At 48.7% G+C, this 25826-nt stretch overlaps 1 protein-coding gene and 1 long non-coding RNA gene across 2 annotated transcripts in view; one reads left to right on the forward strand and one right to left on the reverse strand.

The window, feature by feature from the left end:
* Positions 1–3476: 3476 nt before the first annotated feature.
* LOC108165255 (mucin-5AC) overlaps positions 3477–25826 on the forward strand; it is an 84998-nt gene continuing 62648 nt past the window's right edge. The window contains exon 1 of the mRNA XM_033386422.1: positions 3477–4207. The gene's annotated coding sequence lies outside the window, so the exon portion shown is untranslated. The remainder of the gene's footprint in view (positions 4208–25826) is intronic.
* LOC108150979 lies at positions 6705–11094 on the reverse strand. The gene is made up of 3 exons (XR_001774705.2): positions 10607–11094; positions 9189–9362; positions 6705–9102 (listed from the first exon to the last, which is right to left on the reverse strand). It is a non-coding gene; the product is annotated as an uncharacterized LOC108150979 (long non-coding RNA).

Raw genomic sequence — 25826 nt, forward strand, 5'->3', positions numbered from 1 at the left:
GGGTGACTGCGCTGTAGCTTATAAAAAAAACAGGAACCAAAAAATGAGATTAGATTGAGAAGTAGTTTATTCAGTTGGAAACTAAATTGTATAATACTATTAAAAATAGACCAACACCAACACATGCTTATATCCGATCCGATCTGGCTCGAGCTCTTTATGACATTCCCATTCCCATTCCCTCCCCACTCCCACCCCCTCCCAACCCCACTGCTCCACTACATCTTCATAGATCTAGCAAATTGATTAGCTTCTCTCACTTTTTGGTTACCTACATATCTCTCGCTCTAACCTCCATAAAATATGCGCAATGTTAGTGTTTGCAGCAGTGCTGCCCACTAAGCTTTTTTCCGGTAAAATTTTTTGTTTTTTTTTTTACCAATTTTCATACAAATTGCGGGCCTTAATTCCTAGTGTTTGTAGCAGTGCTGCCAGCTTTTTTTATTTGTTGTTTTCTGGCTTTTTTGTGTTCTTCAGAAAGCGGGAATTGTGGTTTTTTATAGCTGAAATTTAGTTCCGTATTTTATTCAGTCGCTATTTTTTGCGGGTAAAAACTTTAGTTCTCTGTTCTTGCGCATCACTGGCACTGGCACTGGCACTGGATCGTCCGCAAACTTGTTTGCCGCCCTCATCGCCATACTCTCTCCCCCCTACGCCCAAGCTTTGCGCTCTCTCGCGTGTCTATTCGCGCTCTTCTATTTCTACTCCTACTTCTCTATGCTTTTTTTTCATTCCTGGCTTCTGTCGGCGGGTCGGTCCGCGTGCGTGCGTGTGTGCGTTTGTTTGCTTTTTCTTTCTTTTTTGTTTGTCCGAAAACTTTTGCGGATTTCTTTTGACTTTGCTTTAGCTTTGGCATTCGTTGTTCCTATCGTTGTTCCCCGTCCGTGTGTTGCTGTTACTGTGTGCGGTTTCTATTTTCAAGGTTAGGCGATTTAGTTCTGCACACACACACACACACGAACTTACTGCCTCTGCCACTCTGCCTCTATTCATTTACATATGTGTGCCTGAGCGGATTTTAGTTGGTGCTATCAGGTCGGGTATCATTCCGCCATTCGACATTCCCACCTACGACAGTTTACAAAACATTAAACAAGGTCAGTCCACATAAACATCCACACAAGGCCCCACATGCCCCCATCGGCAACCACATCTACATATTTACACGTCATACATACACACTTGCACGCGGGGCCCAATGGGGCGACAGTTCCACTTGTTGCCGGCTAGACGCTCTGGCGCCCACATCGCACACATTTCCCACCCCAGCCACCACCCCTTCCGCGAAGAGGAGAGAAATGCCGGCCAAATGTAAAATCTAACGTCCAAAGCACACACAAATCCACACACACACACACGTGACGAGTGGCAAAGGGAGGGAGAGAGAGAGAGAGAGAGAGAGAGAGCGCGCAGGGCAGCCACACAGCCAGCACCATCGAAAGCGAAAGTTCTCTGTAAAAACTAGTCAAAGAGAGAGAAGGGAGAGACGATGACGATGACGTCGCAAGGCACCGTTACAGCAGCCCAGAGTGGAAATGCAGCCACGCTGTGTCTGCGTCTGTGTCTGTATGGCTGTGTGTGTCGGTGGGCTAGACAAATGCTAGACAGACACAAGCAGAGTCTGAGCAGAGAGAGAGAGAGACACGGAAAGTGACATAGCGAGGAGGGAGGAGCCTCTCACTGCAAGTGCAGTGGGGACCAGGCACCACGTGAACCCGTCTGCGTCCAGCATAACGGGGCATTGCATGGCATTTGCATAAGCACATGTACATACGTGCATGTGTGTTATGAGTGCTATGTGGGCCATGACCATCACAGTGGAGGGGTGGTTTGGGGCACCCTAGTTGCACCTGATTAATGCGTGCTAATTAGCCCATTAAGCAAATTGTAAGCAGTGGGGGGTCACCACACCACACCAGACAACACCTAACCTAAGCTCCCTCCCTTCGCACACACACCCTCCTCATTCCATCAAACCCAAAGACAAACATAGAACATGCCCGGGCGAGAGAGAGAGAGAGAGAGAGAGCGTGCTTCTGAGATAGCACACACAGGCATATAAAAACAATTCAAAACAAAACCCAATTCTTCAACTCGAAAACTGAGTCCAAGTTCAAGGTCTCGCGTTCATCGTCTGCTCTGCCTCGCAGTCACCGTCTGTGCTGCCGTTTGCGTCGCTGCCGCAGCTAGTTGCGCATAATAGAGACGATTGTCGTCTGGCGACCACATGCAAGTGTGTGTGTGTGAGAGAGTGGAAAAACCACATTAGAAGGCAGCGCAGCCAAAGCTTTTTTAGAAAGAGAGAGAGAGCGAGCCGAAAGCGTGTGAGCGAGGCAGAGGCGAGAGAGCAAAGCGTTGATGTGTGAGAGCGTTGCAGACAAACACCATCTCGGACAGGCAGCAGCAGCCAGCCCCGCTCCGCAGTCACTGTCTGGCCTGCGGCTTGTCTATCGGTGCTGAAGGATGGTGGGGGAGGGGGATCCACTCGAAAAACTTAGACTGGGAAGGGGCTAACAGGGGGAAATCGTCAGACAGCAGACAACACAAAAAAAGAACTGTCTGCGGATCTGTGTCCCTGTCCGCTGTCCCCTGTCCTTACCCCCTTCTATGATCCAACTCTCTGTCAGACGGAGGCCTTGGCTTTATGTGTATGTGCTGTGTGCTGTGTGCCTCTGTCTGCCGCCGCCTGCCTGGCTGAGCTTCCTCCTGTGCCTCAGATCCGATCCCCTCCCCCTGCCACCAGACAGCAGACAACTTTTGTCTACGCTTCAACTTCTTTTTGCGACTTCCACTCCCCACTCCCCTCTACACTACCTAGCCCAGTCTTTGTTGCTTTAACGCTGACAAAGTTGATTTCTATTGTTAGTGCGCTGCGACTGCGCTGTCAGCTTTGGCTCGTCCGTCCCTGTCCCTCTCCCTCTCCCGCTTCCTTCCCACTCTCTCTCTGGCCTGCTTCCTTCACGTTTGCGCTGTTGCTGTAGTTGTTTTGCATTTTTCGCTAATTTGACCTTCACCTTAACCTAGTCATCGTGTGTCGGACATTGGGTCGTTTACCCCGCAGCAAATTTCAACAAATCGCGAGCCAAAGTCGAAAATGCTCTCTGTCCCGCTCGTGAGAGATTGTTGTTGGGTGTCAGTGTGCGTGTGTGTGTATGCGAGGGAGTAAGTGGGAAAGAGCAAGAGCAGGCGTGAGAGCAGAGCACCCCTCCTAATGTCGCTAGACAAGCACCGCTAATCCTCTCTACGCCCTAGCCTTCTCCCTCCCGCCGCATGAATGGGAGCGAGCGTAGGTTTGGAGCACGATCATGCACTGCACTCAATAGATTTTCGCTCTAAAGCTCTCCGCTCTCGCTCAACTAGTTTCGTGAGTAGTTTCTGTGTGGTTTCTATTTGAGCGCTTTCTCTATCTCTGGGATACTCTCCTATTCGTGTATCTAGCGCTCTCGAGTGCTGGAAAACTAGCAATGTAAGTTTTCGAGCTGAGTTGCGCTGCTCGGCAAAATAGTTTCGTCGCTAGATCACGGTGCGGCATTTTCCAGCGCCGTTTAGTTTTGAGTGTGACTCGTCGGGCTTTGGATCTGTTCCGCGGACATGGACGTCCCATGTCCCATATGGACTCCTTCTCGTTGGATTCCTTTTTAGGTTTTTGTTTTATGCCTGTGCCTGGGCCTGTGCTTGTGATTGTGGCCTGTACCCCCACCCCACCCCACCCAAAGGGGAAGGGGAAGTGGGTGATTTGTGTTTTTTTCGAGCGCGTTCGCTGTCGTCATCGGCTGCGTCGTCGCTGCTGCAGCCGTTGCTCAGGGCTTTGAACTGTGGCTGGCGCGTTCAACGGCTTCTCCGCCTGTCGTCGGGAAGCGTGTAACTCCGAAACGAAACGAACCGTTCCGTTCGTTCCATTATCGCTCGAGCGAGCGAGCCGCCTGATAGCCGTCGTCCCCCTGGTCGCCCGCTTCCAATCAGTCAATTGTCGTCCCTCTCCCCCTCCCCGTCTCCCACTAATGAACATTGAACTGCAAATTGCAAAAACGTACCAAAATAACAAACAAACGACGTTGTCGCTGACTGCTCTAGCGGGACTCCCTCCTCTTCGCGCTCGCCTGATTGCTCGTGGGGATGGGGTACATTAACCTTGCGTCCAAAACTCTCTGCCGCTGCTACTCCCACTCGTCTCTCTATCGATGTCTTCTATCTGTCAGAGATCACTGTAAGTAGTCTTTTCTTTTTTATTCTGTATTTGTTGTTAGCTGGAGAGGGGGTGAATGGGTGGGTAGCTACTGCGCCATTTCTGCTGCGTCTCGGGTTCTGTCTGTTTTTTCTGTTTTTCTGTTCCGAAATTGGAAATTTGCATTCCATTGGCCAGCGCCTGGGAACGGGTTGGCTGGTCGTCGGCGTTGACGTTGGCAAAACGAACAAACGGCTACGTAAGAGCATAACGGTATCGAATACATAGTAGGGAATAGGCAGCCCCACCTGCCCGTCATGGCCGAGGGGTGGGGAGGGGGCAAAGAAATGCGCTTCTAAGTTGCCAGCGCAGCAGTTTTTTTTTGTTTTCTGTCGACTGGAAATGGGGATTCGGGAAAATTGAAATGCGAAATGCACTCAAAAAGTTGAAGCAAACGCGAATAATGTAAAAGGAAACAGCGCAACAGCAAAAAATTCAAAAAAAAAAAAAAAAACGGCAAATTACTGGCGGAGAACAAAAGCCTACGGAAGGGTGGTGCCGACAAGGAGAGAAGGAGGCAGCAGGAGGTGCAGAGTGACCGAAAACGATGTGAAAGAGAGAGTGAGAGAGACTGAGCAAAAGTCACGGGGGTGCAGTCGAAAGTCAGCTGCGCAGCCAACGCAAAGAATATGCTCTCCCGCTCTCACTCGCTCTCTCTCGCTGTTGCTTGTACATATGTGTGTGTATGCGTACAATTGAATTCGCATTACATGGAACTTGGAACTTTGTTTGCTTTTGCCTTTCCAACGCTCTCATTCTCTTTGCACATTCCCCCATTCCCCCCGTTTTGGGTGTTGTCATACATATTGATATGTCGGTGACTGTAGAGATGCATTTACATGTGCGTGTGCCTGTGCGTGTGTGTGTGTGGGTGCCAGCTCATTAATTTTATAGACCATTTTTCGCAATATGGCACATACACACACAGACGCACAGCACATGCAGGCGATCAATTGACACACATATGTATGCAGGCGCATACATACATACATACATACATACATACATATATATATAGAAATAAAGAACGAAAACGGGCAGCCCCCTCTTTACCGCTATCCCACAACCGATACCCCCTTGAGCTTTGTTACTGCTCTGCTGATTATTCGATCGCACACGCACAGTCCAGTCCCACAAACACACACACATATGTACATCCACTGGCATACAACAATGTATTAGCATTTCTCATCAAAAAGCTGTTCTGCTGCCGCTGACGCAGCCGCTGCGCTGCGCTGCGCGCTTCTCGCTGCTTGGTCGCTGCTGCGAGGTTAAGAAACTTTTTGGGTTTAATAACATTGCACAAGGTTATTAGATAAAAAATGTGTTCAGCAAATTGTGCGAGTGAGACGGAGAGAGAACTCTGCGATCGACGATGCCGCCTCCGCTGCTGCTGCTGCTGCCGCATGTGCAATATGCGAGTGTGTACATACATACATATGTATGGATGTATGTTTGTGTATATGTACATGCATATGTATGCATGGATGTATGTAGGATATTCCAGATATATCATGGAAGAGGGAGTGGGGGTGGTGGCTGTTGCTGCTGGGGCTTATTTTTAGGCACACAACACGCACACAAGCACATATGGCAGTACTTTTTCGGGACTGCCTGCAAATGCCGTTGATCTTTTGGCGACTTTTTATTTTTTGAATGTGAATGCATTGTGCGATGGTGGAAGGAGATCGGGAGGTACTCGAATGGAATGGAATGGGGTTCAATGCGCATCATGTGTACACATTACGGTTTCCTAGCACACACATATACACACACACACACACGCATTGACAGGGGTCTCTGTGAGGGTCACTGTGACACAGTCACGGCCACTGTCACATTTACCGTTAATACTCGTCTCGTATTACCCGCCGCAAGACGAAGCTCTCTAAGCCTTAGCCAACAATTTCTTTTTTTATATAACACTCAAAACCCTCGATCGATCCGACGGCCCCAGTGTAAGCTGAGACCCCGAGACAAGACAAGAGAGATCGAAGAAAAAGAGTGCACAAGTGAGTGCATAAAAAAAATGTCAACGAAAATGCAGGGGCGGGGCGAGGAACAGGGGAGCCAAGCAGACACCCTCCCCCATTCCACCATTCCCACTCCACCAACCAACAACAACTATTCCATATGACACTCATGACCAACTGACTGACTGAGCAGCAGCAGGCCTGGAAGCAGCGTGGAAGAGTGGAACAGTGGAAGAGGAGAAGGTTGATGAGGAAGAGGAACAGCCAGGGAAGGGAACGGAACGAAACGGGACGGGACAGAAGTGCATGGATGGTCGTCTGTCGTCTGTCGTCTGGTGCGATGCTTCTCTGCACAAAATAGAAGCATCGCGAACAAAATGTGGAGCTTTAAAAGGGATGGAGCAGTAGGGAATGAAGTAGAGAGTAGGAAAGAAAGAAGGAAAGAAGGGGTGTAGAGAATCACGGGAGCGGAGAGGAGACTGAAGCATCTACTATCTTGTTGTCGCTGTCTAGTCTTCTCACCCTCTTTTCACTCTTCTGCCTCTTGTGCTGTCTTTGTCCCCTCCTTTTGCCTTTGTCCCTACTTCTCTCCTATTTGCTTCCTTTGTCCCTCAACCGCCTCCTCCTTGCCATTTGTTTGTCTATCTCCAGGGCTTGGCCTTGGAGTAACCGTTTCCGAGAACTTGACTCTCGATTGGAGCCCGACCAGCCTACATATTCCTCGCATTCGCATTCGCCTTCGCATTCCCTCTGCTCCCTTTGCACAATTCCACTGTTCCCCTGCTGCCACTACTGCTCCATGATCCCCATGATCTGTGCCTACTTTGTCGATAGCGATAACCATGCACTTGGTTGTTATTGCTGTTGTTTCTGTTGCTGTTTCTGTTTCTGTCTTTCTTTTGTGTGTGTTTCTGTCTCTTTTTTCTGTTTGTTTTTGCTAGTCTTCTCTCCTTCCAGAGTCGTCGTCGCGTGGCCTTGAATGGCACCATCATCATCATCGTCATCATGATCATGATCATTATTATTATGGCTGGCTTTGTGTACAAGTTGTTTGTTATTGCATCTGTCTGTCGCTGCAACGTGTGTGCATGTTCATGTGGATGTGCTTTGAAGTTGCAGCCAAACAAGTGCTCTCACTCCCCCTCTCTCCCCTCTCTCTCTTACTACCTCTCTCTCTCGAATGAGTCACCTCAAAAAAGGGTGGGAGAGGGAGCTATTATAGGAAATGGTGTATCTGTATCTATCTGTATGGTGTGTCCACTTGTGCGACCGACCGCCTCAATTGGCCGCCGGCTGTGCCTCTTTCTTCTGTTCTGTTGATTGAGAGCCAAGGCTAGCGGAAGTACTGCCGCCGCTGCCGCTGCCGCCGCCCCCCCACCACACTCACCACACTCTGCACACCCCTCATCCACTCTTGGTAGAGGCTTCTTCTAATTGCCCCCACGAGAACTTCGGGAGCGACAGCGAAGAACTCCGTCAGGCTGCAGAGCCGACCAACTTCTGTCATTTTGATTAACTGTAAATGGCAAACGGGGCGGATAGTCTCTTCTCTACTTCTCTCCTTCTCCTTTCCTTTTCTTTCCTTTCTTTTCTTCTCTTTCTTTCTCTCCTATTTCCCGTTAGTCCCTTTTCAGCGGAAGAAGCCCTGCAATGTTTTAGTGTTCGCTTCTTCAGCTTTACTGTTAATCGCTCTTTCTCTGTCTCCCTCTCTGTGGAACACTGGACTGGAACTCTCTCTCTCTGTGGTTCCTGGAACACGTCTCGATTGCATGATTGGAAGGCAGAGGAAGAGGCTGCCGCGGCTGCTGCAACAATTGCAGTCAACCTTGAATGTCGGCCACTCGCACACACACACACACACACCACACACACACACACACACACACACGCACACACTACATAAATATATACATATACACTCTGAGCTATCTCTCTGCCTCCCTCAGACCTGTCTCCCTGTCTAGTCTCCTCGTCAGGCGGCGGCCACCAGTTTGGCGAGTCTCTGTTTTTTTTTTGTTTTTGCTTTTTCTAGTGCCATCATCATCATCATCATCCATTCCTATCCCCATCCTCCAACCATCCTCCATGGCTCCACCACGTGTGTAAGTCGTCCCTCTCCTTCTCTCTCTCTCTCTCTCTATCTCTATATCTGTTGTCGTAGTCTGCTTTCTGGTCTTTGGCTTCCTCTGTCTCTAGTTTCGTGCTTCTCGGTTTTTTTTCTTTTTCTTTTTTTCCCTTTTTCGCTAGGCACACGCTTCGTTGGCTGCAATTTTCATTCAGTTTTTCTCTCGCGTCGTCGTGCGACTCTCCGCTGCATGCCCCCTTGCTGCCCCCTTTCTGCCCCATCTTCCTGTAGCTGCAGCTACTGCTGCTGGTCTCCCTCTGGCAGCAGCACGCGGTGCAGGAATGCAGAAAAATGTGTTAGTGGAGTAGTAGCCATTACGTCACCTAGGCTCCCGACTCCCCGACTTTGCCACTTTGCCACTCTGCCACTGTGTTGCATGTGTGTGTTTGTGTCTGTGCGGCAAGAGTAGGTACCGGTCTTTGTGGCTTTTGTGGGGATGCGGATGGTAATGGCGGGTGGGAAGGGAATCTGGATGTTGGATGTGGCACATTGTTGTTGCCTGTCGCCTCTGTCTGGTCTCTGGTCTGTGGGTCTCGGTCTCGGTCTCGGTCGCCCTAACAACTAACCAAAGCAGCAAAGTGCCAGGGGCAGGCTGTGGGGCAGGCAGAGGCTAGTCGTAGACTGGGGATTTTGAGCCCCCGCATCTCGTTTTGTGGTTGTGTGCGTGTTTCCCTCTCTCTCTCTCTGTCTCTTCATTTGGCCTTTGTTGTTGTCCCATTTTTCTGGCCTGCTTGCCCCCTGGCCCCCTGCCCCTGCCACCCGTTGCAAGCATCGTTCTACTGTGAATGATGAAAAGCGAAAGTTGTAGAACATTCTCAGCCGCTCTACCGGTGGATGGAGGATCGGTGGCTGCACCGGCGCTTACCTGCTGCTGGGGGTCTTAATCCTGTGGATTCCTGAGTACGGTGTCTGTGCTGAGTTGCTGAGGTCAAAGTTGAGGTTGAAGTTGCGGTTGAGTGAGGGTCTCTCACTCTCTGACTAAAGCCACACAAGGTTGCAAGGTGCGAGGTGCGGGTTGCGGGCAAGGATCTGTCCTGATCTGTCCGCCAAAAAACAGTTTACGTAAAAAACAACAAACAAGAAACAAAAAAAAATGTGGGGGACAACAAAAGAAAGGAGGGGGTGGGAATGCACTTTTGGGGTTGTCCGTGTCCGGACTCTCACGGTCTACGGGTTTGGCTGTTGTTTTTGCGAATAAATGTGCGTGAAGCCGAAGAGCGGCAACGGATCGGATGAGGCGGATGAGCTGCCACACGAGACACGTTGTACGTTTGTTCGGTGCGACGCTGAACAGCAAACTGCAGTTTTCTGGGTCTCTGCTTCGGTTTCGGCGTTCGTCTTTCGGGCTTTCCGACGCTCACGAGCCGCAGTCGGGCGACTGTCGTGCGCTGAGCCGAAGCGCAGTGCCAAGATCCTCTGCTGCCTTGGCCCTGGCTGGAGCTTCGGGAAACTGCAGTCAGAGACGAGACGAAGAGGCGGAGAATGGCAGAGCCGAAGAGGAGAATAGAGGGGCGACAGGAAGAGGAGGTAGAACCGAACAATGCATTGACGACGACGACGGCGACAGAGACGCCAGCAGAGATCGGACGTTTCTGTTGCTGCCGCTGCTGCCTTTTTGCAGGGCGGCTACTGTGCTCCGCTTTCGTCGCTCTGCTCTGCTCTCCCCGCACTCCTTTCCGCGACCGCTACTGCCTTGAGTGACTTCCTGCAGCTCGGGTTATGTCTTTGCATCTGTGTGTGTGTCCCTCTGTATCTTTGTATGCAGATGCACCGAAAATTTGCACAGAACGAGGGAAGGGGAGCAGAAAGGGGCTCTAGGCCACGACGATTCTTCATCAAAGTGCTAATGACTGAGAGAGAGAGAGAGAGAGAGAGGCAGAGATGCAGAGTGGCCGAGATGCAGAATGGCAGGAGAGCGAGCGGGAGAGGGAGCTATCCAAAAACTTGAAGCCCAAGTTAAGATAAGAGAGAGCGAGAGAGAGAGAACGAAAGAGTGGACAAAGGCAGCTGCTGCATCTCTCTCTTACTCTCAAAACTGCAGTAGACTAAAATGTCCTTCATGTGAATAAGAGGGAGACCCCGGGAATCGAATTTCAATGTGTGTATCCGTATCTACAAGATGTAACTGCGAGATTTCTAAAGATCTGGAGATGTACGGATGGATAGGATTCCATAGATGGAGGATCCCGAGATGTAGTGAAACGAGGATGAGCCCTATTCGGGGGGTGCCTTCTGTGTGTGGGGTGGGGTTTGCGGTTGCAGTTGCAGTTGCGCCTTACATACCTTGCGGCTGCATTCGGCCTTTGTCAGTGTTTGCACACAGTCCACGCACATTGCGGCGCGAGCATGCGAGGAAGAGTCTCTAATTGTTCACTGATTCACTTCCTGTATCTGTATCCTTTATCCTTTATCCTTATTGGCCTCTGCTCTGCTCCTTCTTCTGCAAATCGCGCGCGAATCGCGCAAAGATCTTTCCGATCTTTCGTGGATCGGATCTTTTGCCCCTTTTTCGCGGCTGCACTTGTCAAAAAAAGTTTTAAAAAAAAACAAGAACAGAGTCCTTATCCACGAGAGTGCGTGTGTGCGTACAGCAGTGTACGAATTTGAAAATGCAATTGGAAAATGTTGCAACAAATTTGAAACGGTATTTGAAAATTGGAATATTGCGATTATATTTGGAATATATGTACATATATATTTCTTTTTGTGCGTTTGGTTGGAACTAACTTTAGTAACTGAACGAACCGATCGGAATCGAAAAGCTCAACTGAGGTTCCCCCGAAAAAATGCAATATTGAATGTGTGTGGTAGAGTGGAGTGTGTGTCGCTGCTGCTGCTGCCACACTCTCACACACAGATACACACAGGCCTACGTGTGTGTGTGTGTCTGCCCAATTGAATCAGAGAATATATCCCCCCGCTACCCTGCCCCTGCCCTGCCCTGACCCCTTCTCTCTTTCCCTTTCATATATACATTATGTTTTCGCTTTTCGCTCGCCTTTTTTTATATTTTTTGCTCGCTTTTTTGTTATATACTTCTCATCGTTGTTCGTCGTCGTCTGCCGTTCCTCGTCGTCGATCGTTTTTGTTGTTGTTGTCGTTATCGTTGTTGTTGTCGTTGTCGTTGGCTTCTTTCAGTTTTTTGGAGTGCAGCGACGCTGACTGCGCTGCTTTGATCGCGCGCTGCATTTTTACACAGTGACAGCAGCAGCAGCAGCAGCAGCAGCAGCAGCAGCAGCAGCAGCAGCAGCAGCAGCAGCAGCAGCAGCAGCAGCGCAGTCGCCAAAATAAACGAAGAACGTAGCGGCGTGACAGCGGGACAGTAGCAGCGGCAGCGGCCGAGGCAGTATGCGTGTGTGCTTATTTCTGCCTGTGTATTGGTGCTGCTTTTAGAAGTTTTGTTTATTCAAAGGCCAGGCGGACAGGCCACAACCAATTTTTGGGGGAAAATTGTAAAGACAAAAGTGTCGCAGTCGCGAGAGCGACAGAGGGAGAGGGAAAACGCAACACAACGCGCTGCTGCTGCGAGTGTTTGCTCTGCGAGAGCGCGGGACTGGAGATCGCTGCAGCAGCAGCAGCAACAAAAAGCCCTCTGCAAATAGACGGGAACACATTGCAACTTTCGCTGTGTGTGTGTGTGTGTGTCTGTGGCCAGCCCTGCCCTGCACGCATACTGTCGCACCGATCTGCGGATCTCTGGCCCTCCCCCCCTTGCGATGGGCTGTCGTTGGGGGCCCCAAATTGAAAGTATAGCCCACATTTCACATACAAAAAACAGAAAGAGCAGAAGAAACCCCAATCCCAATCCCAAAGCCTCAGCCACAGCCCCCAATCTCCAACTCCCAGACCCAAAAAAAAAACACAACTCTTGTTTTTTTAGTCAATTTTCGATGTGGAAGACGGCGGCCTGGTTTTTTTGCATTTTTTTTAGGGCCCCTACCGTTACACACCCTCTGCCGTTCTCTTCCCTTCCCCTCTTGCCTTAGTAGGAGGCCGTTCTGCTGCTGCTGCTGCTGCTGCACTCGATGACTGCGACTGCGACGCAGACTTGTTTAATATTTTGGTTACCGCATTTTATTACACGACGACGACGAACGGGCTCTCCCTTCCCTCTGGCTGCACTAACCCAGTTTCCCTCTCCCTCTCCCTCTCGCTCTTACTCTCTCGCGATCTCTTGGGATCGGATGGAATCGGGCTGCCTGCCCTCCGCAGTGCCCTCCGCACTGCCCTTCGCACACTTTTGCATCTTCTTGCACGCACAAACAAAACCAAAAGATTGCCAAATCGGCCCCGGCCCTGAAGGACACAGTAGGTGGCGGGACAGCGGGACAGCGGGACCGTGGAAGAGCTCAACAGTGTGAAACAGCGGTCAGCGGACAGCCTGGAACAACGGGAACGGGACAGAGGTGAAGTAGGTGGGAACGGCAGCGGGAACGGAAGAAAACTTGTTGGCACTTGCCGCATCTCTTGTTTGCCCATATATTTTTTTGGGCTCATTGTTGTCGCTGCGTTTTTTAGTTTGCTGCATCCATCCCCCCAGCCGCCCCTTGGAGAACCCCCCTTGAGAGGGGGCACTATGTCTTATGCCTCTTTTATGCGTGGCGTATCGGTTTTTCTGCTTGTCGCGCACTTGTGCTGCTTGCATTTTTCAAGAATTGTTTTTAATGTTTTCTGTAATTTTTTTGTGTGCACTTTTTAAAGGTTTTTTTGGGCTTTTTTTTCATTGGTTACGGCCTGTCTCGGTGCACCCATCTCTACCCATCGTCTACAGTGAACGAACGGGTCTCGTATTGGCGACCTTTAGCCGATTTATAAATGAAACCGCACATGAGAATCGTATCTTCAGCTGCAGAGCGCTGTCGCCCATTCAGTTTTCTTTCTGGGTCTGGCAGTTGGATGACTCTTTCAAGATCATCCAAGAAAGTCACGAATGGAAGCCACGTTTCACCGTCTTCTAAGCGGCGTTTGTGGATGAGCAGCGTTTGCCTTGCAAACAAAATAACAACCTGCCATTAACCCCTAGGTGCGGGGAAGAGCAGGAGGAGGAGACCTCGACAACAACCTTAAAGCAGAGGCAGAGGCAGAGGCAGCAGAAAAGGCAGCGACAGCGAATGATCGCATTGAACTTGTCGCTGCCCGAAAGCGTCGCTGTTCGTTCTAATTGGAGCTGCATTGGCGGTGGGGCATTAGTCAGATACTCGCACATTTGTTATCTCTCTCTCTGTCTGTCTCTCGCACTCATTCGCTTTCTGTGAAGGCCTAATATCGTATGCGTGCATTGCCCGCAACGCCTCAAGGCAGCGATCATACAGCAGCGGCAGACGGCAGCACGAGCGCAGGCGATCAGGCGTCGTCGACGTATACGTAATATTCCGAGGAGGTCAACGACGGGCAACCCACGACAATGGCAGTGAAAGAGGCAGCAACAACGCGTTAGAGATCGCCCCCTCTCTAGACAGCGCGGAATTGTGTTTACAAGAAAACGCTTTGGGGAGCGTGCAGGGCGGTTCAACGACCGCCCTGGCGTGAGGAATCAACGAATGCGAATTACCGATCTACCCGGGAATGCGAGAGATTTACCGAGAAAAAAGATTCGGGAGACATTTCTGGATGAACTTGGATTGGCGACCTTTTTTGAATTACAAGACCCGTTCTTGGGGGGCTTTCTTGAACCGTTTCCCGAAGCATCGAGGAAACTCCAAAGCTAAAAAAATGAACTCTTCGTTGGAAGAATCTTTTGGGAGAATCTACTGGCAGAAGATGTTTACAGATACAAAGAAAAATAATCTATAATATCTATGTATGTATTCCAAATAAACGGGGGAAATGTTTAATGGGAAAACATTCCAGAAGACCAGATGGAAACCGCTAACAGGATTGTAGATGGCAGGAAGCGAATTTAAAGAATAATCTTAGCAAGGGAAGCAGATGCAAAAGATTCCGTTTTGTTTGCAGAAATTCAGCAAAGAAGGCAATGATGATTTTGGTTCCTTGTGGAGCGGATAGACACGGATCTAGTGACAAATTCGACTTCAAATTGAAACTAATCCTGAAAGCAAGAACCAATCAAATCGAGAAGAATTTCCAATTGGAAACGAATCTTAGATGCCTCTTCCGACAAAGAATCCGTGTAGGAATGCCTACACTTACTTGTCTTTTGCCGGTGTACAAGTAGGATGTAAATCAAATCAAAATTGTATAATGTTCATCGACGATGCTCGAGAAGGATCTGTCTAAGCGATTCTCTAACCCCAAGAAGAAAACTCGAATGAATAATGGTCTGAGTCCAGGAATGAGGACTCTGATATAGGGACTGGTGGAAATCACTTACGTTCTTGTGCGTGTTTCATGTGGCTGGGGCAGCTGGACACCTGCATCTGCGTCTCCACTTGCACTTGCATCTGCAACTGCATCTCCCGGTCGGGGCTACCGGCTTGAGCTCCGGCTTGCGGGCTTCGACTCCTCTCGCGATTCCTGGCTGCCGCTGCACTTTCACTTTCACTTGTCTTCTTGGCTGTTTCAGTGTTTTCTGTTGTTTCTGTTGCAAGTTGCTCGCTTTTCGTATTGGTTTTCGATTCTGTTTTGGTTTCTGTTTTGTTCGGTTTTCAGTTTCGAATCACGGGATTCTTTCGGTTTCACTTTCTCTGCTGCTTTGCACTTTTTCAATATTTTTGGATCACTGATTGGCTCAGGGTTTCGGGGTTTTTTCTAATTCTTAGACTTAACTTTGAGATTTTCCAGCATTTGTTGTGGATATTGCACAGTATTTCCTTTTGAGCACTTTGGCTTTCGGTTCTCTCTCTTTTGGTTCTCTCGCCTTCACGCAAACAAAATATATGAAAACAATCAACAATCAATCAATCAATCAATCAATCAATCTCTCGTTTCTCTCTATCTGTCTGTCTGTATCTTCTCGTTGCTTTGTTGCTTTTGTATCTTTGTAACAGTCTCAGCGGATTGGCACTTGAAAAAAAATTGAACGCGAACAGAACACTAGAATGCTAGGGATCTAGGGATCTAGGGATCTAGGGATCTGTCTCTGGGGGATCTATGGTTCTTAGCTGTGGCTCCAGGCTTTTGGCTCGTGGCTCTGAATCTCTATGTTTATATTTATAGACTTCCAGTTGGAGTTTATAGGTTTTTGAGCTGAAGTTGGGGTTTATTTGGGGGACCTTTGACTTTTGTTGGTTTTGGTCTCTGATGAGGGTTGTGTTTATTATTTTTTCATGGATGTTCCAGTCCGCGTCGCAGCACGCGCACGTAACGAGCAACAAACAGCAACTAACGTTATTTCTGGAGCCCAAACGCTGTGGAAGCGGCAAAATCCGCACAAGTCGCAATCGGTGGCAGCAGCAGCGCCGGCTGCGGCAGCAGCAGGACCAGAACCCGAAGCCCAAAAGCCGAAGGCACGACGACGAAGTGCCTGTCGCCGGCACTAAGGATGGACGACGAGGACGACGAGGACGACGACGACGATGACGCTGGCGCTGGCTGGAGCTTTGTTTTGGTGGTGGAGAAAGCAGGAGGAAGGAGCCTGAGACAGGGGGCAGAGGAAGGGGGGAGCCAGTGGCTGGATGCTGGGATGCTGCGCGTAAAGACACGCGACAATGAAATAGAAAATTTAGCACACAATTGAAGTCATTTTACACAAACACACGCACAGATACCACTAGCTCACACAGAGCCAGATACAGACAAAGACATAGACACAGATACAGATAGACTGTGGCACACACAGGTACACGTAAAGTTGCCGAGCGGAGGGGGGGGGGGGGGTCTGGGGAGGGCTACTACTTCTGCGGGGCCTTCCGTTTTGCGCCAAAAGCTATGCTATGTGCCACACGCTGCCGCTTGCTGCTGCTGCACTCTCGCGTCGTTCACTGCCGGCTGGCTACTGCAACGGCCAGGCGGCGGCAGGCAGCAGGCAGCCCGATGCCGGTCAGCCCGCTGCCGCCGCCGCTACCCCTCTGCCCACCCACTTGTTTCCGACGCACATAAAAATCATCCGCCAAACGGCGTACTAAACACTCATTACTCATTTCGGCCGCCCAACCATCCGCCACCCGGCACCCCTTCCGCCCATCAGCCACATCACTGCCACCGCTTCAGCGTCCGCCCACCTCCCCACACACACAAACACCACCAGAGAGAGAGAGAGAGAGAGAGAGAGAGAGAGAGAGAGAGACAAAGACAAAGACAGGGACAGAGAAAGAGTGAGAGAGCGAGCGAGAGAAAGGAGAGATTTTTGCTCATTTTTTCTGCGTACGGGCGTTCGAAAAAAAGGATGCGACGCTGCGAAGCCAGCTGCGACGCCAACGCAGCAGCAGGAGCAGGGGGGAGGAGGAAAATCAGAAACAAAACAAAAAGAAGGAAAAACGAAAAAGCGAAAAATGATAAAACCAAAAGCGGTGGCAGCGCAGCAGCAGCATCAGTGGCAGCACAAAAAAAAAAAACAAAAAAAGACCGAAGCGAAAAAACAGGAGGCGGAATGCGTGTGTGTCTGTGTGTGTGTGTGTCGGCGTAGGAAAAAATCCCGTAACCAACCCCACTGCATGCTGCGGCCTCTGCTGCTACTGATGCGGCGCTGCACACACACATACACAGACGTACACACAGACAAACAACCCCCATAGTGGGAAGGAAATTTTAAAAATCGCGACGAGACGCAGCGGAAAAGAGCGCGAAACAAAAAATGAAATGAAAAAAAAAAACACAAAATTTGTAAAAGCACGAAAATAAAAAGAACACACACACACACACGTGCAATAGAGGAGCAGCAGTAGAGCAGCGACGGCAGAGGCAGTGGCAGTGGCAGAGCAGCAGCGTCGCGGCGTGCCAAGGAAAAAGGGGAAATCGACGCACAAAAATAACCAAGCGAATAAAAAGGATATCGTGTGTGTGTGTGTGTGGGAGGAGAGAGCAGTTTTTTAAATTTTAATTTTTTGTCTTTTTGTCTCCATCTCTGTCTTTCTCTCTTTCTCTCTCTTCTCTTAGTACAGTGTTGAGGCTCCCCAAAAAGTAGGCAACATTTGTAGACTGATGCAGATCCAAAAGGGAGATGCTTAGCATTGAAGATCCTTAGCGAAGGCTTCATCGATACAAGAAGAAACGACAGGCAGCAACAGGAACGACAGAGACCAGGATATACGACGAAACAGGACTGCGGATAACAGAGAATAACAGAAAGAACCACGTACAGAATGACGGGGAACGGCGTTGAGGCAGCCACGACGTCTTAACGGCTACTAAACTGGCCAAGACGCTAGAGCGATGTCCTGGACAGCAGCAGCAGCAGCAGCAACAGTGGCAGCAACAGTGGCAGCAACAGCAACAGCAACAGCAGACTCCGAACCAGCAGAAGCAATGGGGAGCCGGCAAAAGTCGCCGTGGCCTTCATTGTCACGAGGCCGAAAGACGACGACAACGACAACAACGCAGCAAACAGCGCTGCCAGCGTCTCAGTCGCTGCTATCGCAGGAGGTCAAAGTTTTGGGGGAGCAATCGAAGGAAGACACCTCCGGCCCACACTACGCAGCCCATCCTGTTGCTTAGGCCATAGTTTTGATTGAAGCAGACACCGACTAAACCCACTCGCTGCCAGCCCCTCACCCACTCCTTCTACCCTGCATCGTACGCCCCTAACAGCCCCCTAACAGCCCCCAATAGATCCCACAGTAAACACTCGGAACTATGCGCATAGCAAATGAGCGTAATAAAATCAAATGCTGATAGTGCCTGTAGTTGGACGCATTACCCCCGAAAATCAAGATGCCGCCCCCCCAAAAACACCCACACCCAGATGCTCCAACACAGGACGCCCACACACAGACACAGACACAGACACAAACGCCGACAGACCGAGTCGAAGGAGCCCCGAATCCGAGAGCCCAGAACACTGAGAGCCCGAGAGCAAATCTACTACACGCAATCTTCATTTTCAACGCCATTCAAAGCCATTCCAATCATCATTATCGTCGCCATAATCATCAAGTAAAGTACCCACCAGTAGCGCCTCGACGCAGCGCCACCCCCTGGCTACCCCACAACCCCCCTTTCATCCGCCTTCGAAAAGATTCTCTTAGCAAAAGACGAGACGAGACGAGACGGCCACAGCGAGAGATGCCAACAAGTGCGCCCCGAAGTATTTTTTTCTTCTATTTTTTTTTGTTGGTTGCTTTTGCTGCTGCTTTCTTTTTCTTTCGTTTGGGAGAGAAAGCTGGGAAAGAGAGCGAGATTACAGCTGTGAGTGTGTGTGTGTGGGCCGAGAGAGAGCTCCATAGAATAAACTAGAGGGACAGGAGGCGGGTGGGGCAGAAGGGGAACAGCAGTAGGCGGCAGAAGGCGGTAGACTGTGTGGATGAGGATGTGAATGTTGACGTCTTCGTTGTGTAGTTTCGCGTAGTTCATTGAAGGAAGAAGGCTGATGGAGTGGAGTGGTGTGGTGTAAAATAGAGGGAGGATTAGAGGAGGTGAATGGCAGAGGAGAGGGTGCCAGAGGGCTGGAGGGTACGAGGGTAGGGGAGTTAGGCAACCGGCAAATGCGACAAATTATTTAAGCTGCATGTGGCGCTCAAGGAGATTTCTTCTGACGCTGCTCCCTCTGCTCCTCCTTCTTCTCCTGCTGCTGCTGCTCCCTCTGTTGCTGCTGATGTTGCTGTTGCATTACTTCCGAATCTTAGACAGATTTCTCGCGCATCGGTATGCAGACAGATACAAAAATACAGATGCAATATTCGTAGATTCGAGTCGATGGCTGGCTGCTCTTCGTTGCATATAATTTAGATACACCCAAACACACACACACACACACACACACACACACTCAAAAGGCAAAGGAAGGGGGGAGCACGGTAGGTTCCTGATTTCGTGCCGCCCACTTTCCCGCCCAGCACGAAAAAGTTTCCGTATATTTTCTCAGACTTTGCTTTAAATTACATACAGACACACGCATACAGATAGGCCACACGCACACTTGCAGAGACACACACACACACACACACACACACACACACAGATACACAGTCTCAGTCTCGTATGCAGATTAAACTTTTTCGAAGGCGACTGAGTGGAGTAATTCCTCAGCCTCGTCGTCGTAGTAATTAGCCAATAGGAATAGCTTTTCTACCATACGTGTGTGGTGTCCCATGTCCCGTGCCCCGTACAGGGGTGCGTATATGTGTGCGAGTGTGTGCCATCCCTCGCGTGGATATGTGTGGCATGAGAGCTGCCTATCCTTTCCCACACAGCGACAGTGCTGTGTGCTTGTACTTTAGACCTGTTCCTCATAGGAGCTAATGCTCAGTATTTCCCCTTCCCCCATCCCCCATCCCCCATCCCCCTTGGATGCCACACAGCAGAAATGTTAAAGGTTGCATCTTTTGATAATCTACTCACCTGCAGATGCGATCGGTTTGTAGACGGAATCGCAATGCAATGCGAATGCTAACAAACTGAATCTGTGGAGGAGATTAAAAAAAGTTCAAAAGGTCATCAAAAGGATGCATCTCTTCTTTCTGTGCAGTGACTCCTAGCTCAATCCTATATAATCCTCAGTATTTAATCGATAATATCTTACAGATGGATAAAGATCCCTAAAGGCTTAACTAAAAATTTGCGTAATTTGCGCATTCTTTTGATATCTTTTTTAGTTAAATCTTGGGAATACAAGATCTTCTAGAATTTACAGGACTACGGTTTTCTACAGGATTCCACAGGACTATAGTGGCACTGGCAGATGTAATACAATTATATAAATTCATGTAAACTGATTATTAAATTGATAAATAAAGGGATATTTCTCCTCTGAATGCCTACATGACAAAACTCTGTACTTTTATGCGTTTCCCGGGCTGTAGGGGAAGGGTGGGCCAAATCTCACAAGGATTGAGCTAGCGGTAAGGACAAAGTTACTCTTTGAGTACATTCCAGATACAGATACTCATCACTGACTGCTAAGCTGCTCTGTAAGAGGTAGACGAATAATTTTCTTCATTCTGTCTATAATAGTGAACCGATCCGCAATCAGATTTTGGTATCTGGTGGATGGGCCTTTGAGTGTTTTACTCACTTGCAGGATCTGCGTGGGTCCTCGTGGCAAAAAGGAGCGAGGCGAATGCTTCAATCAGAGTGTGGAATCTGGTAACAGGATCTTGAAACAGGAATCTGAAAAGATTGAAAAACGAAATACGTTAAAAGGATGTAAAAGCCTCAAAATTATGCTAATTTAATGGAAATCAGGCAAAGATACGAGTAATAATATTCCTCATAGGAGCAGTACTGCATATGTATATGCAGGATAAACAGGATGAGAGCTTGCGCCTATGACTGTATATATGTGTGTGTGTGCCCTCTGGCTCTGGCTCTGCCACCCGCACCTGCCCCTCTGCTCTCTTGTGGCATTTGTATTGGTAAGTCGCTATCCAATTATTAATTATGTGCCCCGCACCGAAAAAAGTTGTGCACACATCATCTACTACATACGCATATGTATAGTATATGTATATGTATTGTTGTGTGTGTGTGTGTGTGCCACCTAAAGAGCTATGCTTCAAGTGTCAGAGCAGCAGCTCCACCTACTTTTTGTTGCCTTTGTTTTTTGGGTGGCTCCTCGTATTTCTTTTTATTTTTCGGTTAATATATTACGCACATGCGGTGAAGGGGAATGGTACAGGGATGTACACCCTTACACACACACTCGCAGACACACACACATGGAAAGCGAACGAAAAATATTAACCAAACAGAGAGAGAGCAGAGCAGAGCCCCAATCAACCTCCCATCCCCCCCGCGACAGAGCTCTCAAGCGGAGCGCAGCAGTTAAAAATATTTAAAAAAATTTCAAGTGGGTGGAAGTGGGGGCCCCCGCAAAGGGGCATGCGGGGGATTCGGTAGTGGGTGGTATCCAAAAAGCATGCGTGTGACAGCATTTGGTAAAGGTGGGTGGCTGGGAGGTGGTGTTTTTTTTTTTTGCGAGGGGGTAGGTGGTGGTTTTTGGTTAATTGCCAAAAACAACTACAAAAGAAACAGAGCAAATACATGAGTAGGGAATGTGGCAATGCCGACTGGGTAATACCCTAAAAAGGGCTCTCTCAAGGGGGTTCGTCCCGCGATCAGGGATATACTTATATATATATGTACATGAGTATTATTCGTATAATGCAGATACAAATCTATATGTTTGTAGCGCACTGTGTGGGCCTCATGCCCCGCATTCTATTGAAGAGCATTGCAGAAGAAAGTTTGGGGCCACCACAAAATCCCCCACCCACCCACTAAGTGAGGGAGGGCGAAAAAGTTGCGTTTCGCTTTTTTCGGTGGAGCTTATGTAAACTCTGTCTCTTTCTCTCTCTCTCTCTCTCTCTCTCTCTCTCTCTGTTTGCCTCCCACTCCCACATATGAATATGTAACCATATAGAAGGAACATTGTCGAACATTGCCTACGCTTCTTAGTGAGTGTGTGTGTGTATGTGTGTGTGTATGTGACAGGCAAAGGGGGCTCATCTCTGTCTCCCTCTCTCTCTCTGTGTGTGTGTGTGTGTGTGTGCTGCTCCCCTTTTTATTATTTCGCGTGACGCAGAGCCCAAAAGCCCAAAAAAGGTACATAAATTGCAAATGTATTTGTGAAAAAGTGCGTCGTGATGCGTGCAAGTTGGCCCTGCCCCACCCCCTCCCCTCTCCCCACACACACCCACTTACCCAACCACACACCCATCCACCCACACTTCTGTCAGTCAGCTGCTGGCTGCTGGTGGCAGCGAAGTTTTCCTTTTTTTAATTTGTGCAGAGGCCCCCTCGCTTCGTATTCGTTTTGCCAAAATAATTTTACATTTCTTTGGCTGCTCTTTCGATGAGAATGACGAGTCCTTTGGGTACTTTGGGCCCTTTGATCGGTGTAGGGAAATCGAGTGCACTGCAATGACGTCCCCAATCATCACTCCATTCTACAAAATGACAAATGTACATATATCTACTACAAATGGAGGAATCTGTGGGAAGATCTATCTCCTCTCCTACCCTCTTGGTTTCTATTTTCTTTCTTTCAAAACAGATATTTCGCGATCGCCTCCTTCTTCACTGCTCGGTCAGTATTCTCGTTTCCTTGATGATCGTTTTTTGCAAGTTTTTTCTGGAAGTCCCTATCCTCATTGGCAGGAATAATGGATCCGCATTGATTGGGTTAATGGATCCTCATTAATGGGGGAGGTAAGATGGGATATCAGTGCGGAGTAGTGCATTCGGTGGTGCGACTATTTCGTCTCGTTCTTTGGCCTACAGTCTTCTTCCAATGCCTGCTGCTGCTTTGACTCTGCTTTGGCTGTGTTTGTTTTAACTTGTTGTGGGGCACTCCTATCCCAGCCCTACCCTACCCTTGTGCCTCCCTTTTCTTACGAAATTCTCATACACTTCAAATCATCCTCCAAAAGGGGGGGGGCACACGCATCATCATCCTCTTTCCCGCTACCTCTCCCCGAAAGCACTTTCTTTTCCGGCAAAAGTTTTTCGCTTTTTCTGCTGGCATGTGCGTGGCTCCCCCTTCCCAAACCTATACCCCCATCTCCATCTCAATCCCCCCTATTCCGCGCTAGTCTGTTAGTGACAGTCACTGCAGTCAGTCGTCGTCGTCGTACTCCTTCTTCTGCGTCATGAAAGAGGGACAGAATGGGGAAAAGAGGCAGCAGCCAATTTAATTTTTCATATGTATAGAGTGGGAGAGGGGATATGGAGAGGGGAGAGGTGGCAGAGAGCAGGGGTTGAGGAAGGGGAGCTAGCAGAGGCAGAGGCAGGAGACCAGAAAACCAAAAACGGGGAACAAGTTTTTCTAATTCGCATTTGTATTTAATTTAATGAAGCTGTCTCTCTCTGGCGCTCTCCAGCTCTGGATCTCTCTTGCTCACTCACTTTCCTACCCTTCCCCCGCCCCCCTACCTCAAGCATTCTGCAGCATCTACTATATTCAACCATGCCCCCACACATGCCCCCTCTGGAGTTCACGGTTCGCCCTTTTTTTAATGGGGTGCTTTATGACAAACTTTAAGCGCGAGCGACTCTAAACATTAAAATTTGTACATGTCCCTGTGTGTGTGTGTGTGTTTGGGCAGAAACAGTGGGGTACAAAGAGACGTCGGGGGGTGGTCTGGAGGGGGGGGGGGATGCGCGCACTTTCTAACACCGCCCACTAATGCCAACTGTGTGTCTAACTGGTGGAGCGCACGAAAGACTCTTCTACTTTTCTCTCTGTCGCGCGTGCATCGGCGAGTGCGTGTGTGTGTGTGTGTGTGTGCGCATATGTAAACTCAAAAACCCCAAACCCTCCCCCTGGATTCCCCCTCTCCCCTCACGCAACAACATGCGTGCGCGTGTCTGCGGAGTAATTTTTTAACTAATTTTCTATACAAATTTTTAGCATGTCGTTTGGGGCACACGCACACTTTTTAACATTCTTTTTTGCATACATGAATATATATAGTATGTGGAATATATAGTATATGGCATAAGCACATGTGTGTGTGTGTGTGTGTGTGTGTCTGAGTGTGTGTGTCGCTTGCTCATTCGTTCATTCATTTGCGAGGCTTTGCGCAGCAGTCTCTACTCCTCCGCAAGTGCTGCTTGTACATGAGCCTATTCCTTGCGATGGGGAAGAGGTAGGGGATGGGAAGGGGTTTTTGAATGGCAAGGAAGTACAATATTATTTGTGCATATGAGTGTGTGGATGTTACGCGGAGCAATACTCTTGCAATACGGATTCGGATTCAGATTGAGGAGCGACGTGATGTCCTTGGAATCCGCCCGCAGGAATGGCTGCACGAACTGATGCTGCGCTCACGTGGCATATAAGTAGGAGTTCCACTGAATGCAACGTGTGCTTATGGTGCATGCCAGTGGGTAGATATTAGCCCACACACACACTCTCTGGTATCCTGATACTTTCTTGGAGTCCGCTGAGCAGAGGAGGATCAAACGAATCAGCGGAGGAGACAACGGAGGAGGAAAAACCAACTGTGTGTGCCGGTGCCCTTGGCTAGTGGGTTGTGTGTCCTTTCTGTCCAATCCGTAGCTAATTAACGGGCATTAAAAGTCCGCAATACATAATGGTCTTCGTTAATGACTCCTTTGAGTCAGGTCTCTCCCCCATGAGTATATACTCGTATATAGGTCCCACTTTTCAGTCGAAAAAAGGCTTGCAGATCATATATTCATGTAATCCTTAACATTCGAATTTTGCCATCACATTAATAGACTGACATTCAAAAGATTTGCATTCCGGTTTTTGAGGAAAGGCGGAGGATATACGAGGACAAAGGTCGAATGAGAGGTGGTACAGAGCAGGATTTGGCATCCCAGTACCTTCAAAAGATATTGAGCCCATCTCTTCATAGAATATCTTATGGAGAGACTCAAAAGCACAAGGCACGCAGAGCAAGATTCCCTAAACAATTGAGAGTACCTTCATTCTAGAGCACTTTCTGGGGTTGAGGAGAGCGAAAAATACCCTCAAACGTATGATTCTGGTCATAGCTTCAAGAAAAATAACGAATTTATTTGTACGAAATTATGTTTAAAATCCCCCATTTTTTGGGGGATAATACCCCAAATAGTAAGGTTGGATATATGTATATATTTTTTTTCACTCTCAAATATTTATATTTTCCAATTTGTGTGTTTTTTTAGAGAAAAAAATAAGATTATTAAATAAGTATTATTTTTGAGTTTAATTAAGTTTGCTTCATTCCTTATCCTTATATGCTTTATATATAATTTGTATTGTGGTATTTTTAAACTACAACCAGGACTGATTACGGTTGAGTTTTGGTCTTTGTCGGCTTATATTTTTTATTTATTTTGTAGAGGAATTTATGATCTTGGAGGCAACTCCGAAGAGAAGTGTCGTGTGATTCTTGGACGGGCAGATGGGACGAACGCGCGGAACACCCTGCTCTGCTGAATGGAGCTACTGCCACGTCACGTTTCTCTACAGCCTGGTTTTTGGGCCCTACCCGGCTTTTGGGCTGATGCTGTAATGATGATTTGACAGGATGATATGGCGGACAAGGTCCTGATTGGGGGTTGGCAGTTGTCCCCCGTCGAGGTGGGAGGCAGGGGGATTGGAGCAGTGATTTTGCATTGTTTTGTTAGCAAATGTCAGCTGCCAGCAGATAGATCCGCCGCCATATGTGTCCGTATCAGTGTCCCCTCTGTGTGTGCCCCTCGGTGGCACCGCTTTCCCTGTGCCCCGCCCTGTCCCCTGTAGAGTGGGGGCGTCGAGACGCCGCGACGCGTCGCTGTTAAATATTACATCAAAATAAAATTAACATTTCATTTGACTGAGTTTTTTTTCCCGTGCGCTGTGCGCTTCATCGATAAATTTCGATGGTGGCCCGAAAGAGAGAGTGTGAGAGGGAGTCGGAGGGAAAGAGAGAGCGAGAGGTAGCTCGATTTTTATTTCACATTCGATTGTTTCCGCGGATGCTTTTCTATTTTTTTTGTTTAATAAAAAATCATTACA

The sequence above is a fragment of the Drosophila miranda genome, chromosome XR, assembly GCF_003369915.1.
Source record: "Drosophila miranda strain MSH22 chromosome XR, D.miranda_PacBio2.1, whole genome shotgun sequence".
In the NCBI taxonomy this organism is placed as follows: Eukaryota; Metazoa; Arthropoda; class Insecta; order Diptera; family Drosophilidae; genus Drosophila; species Drosophila miranda.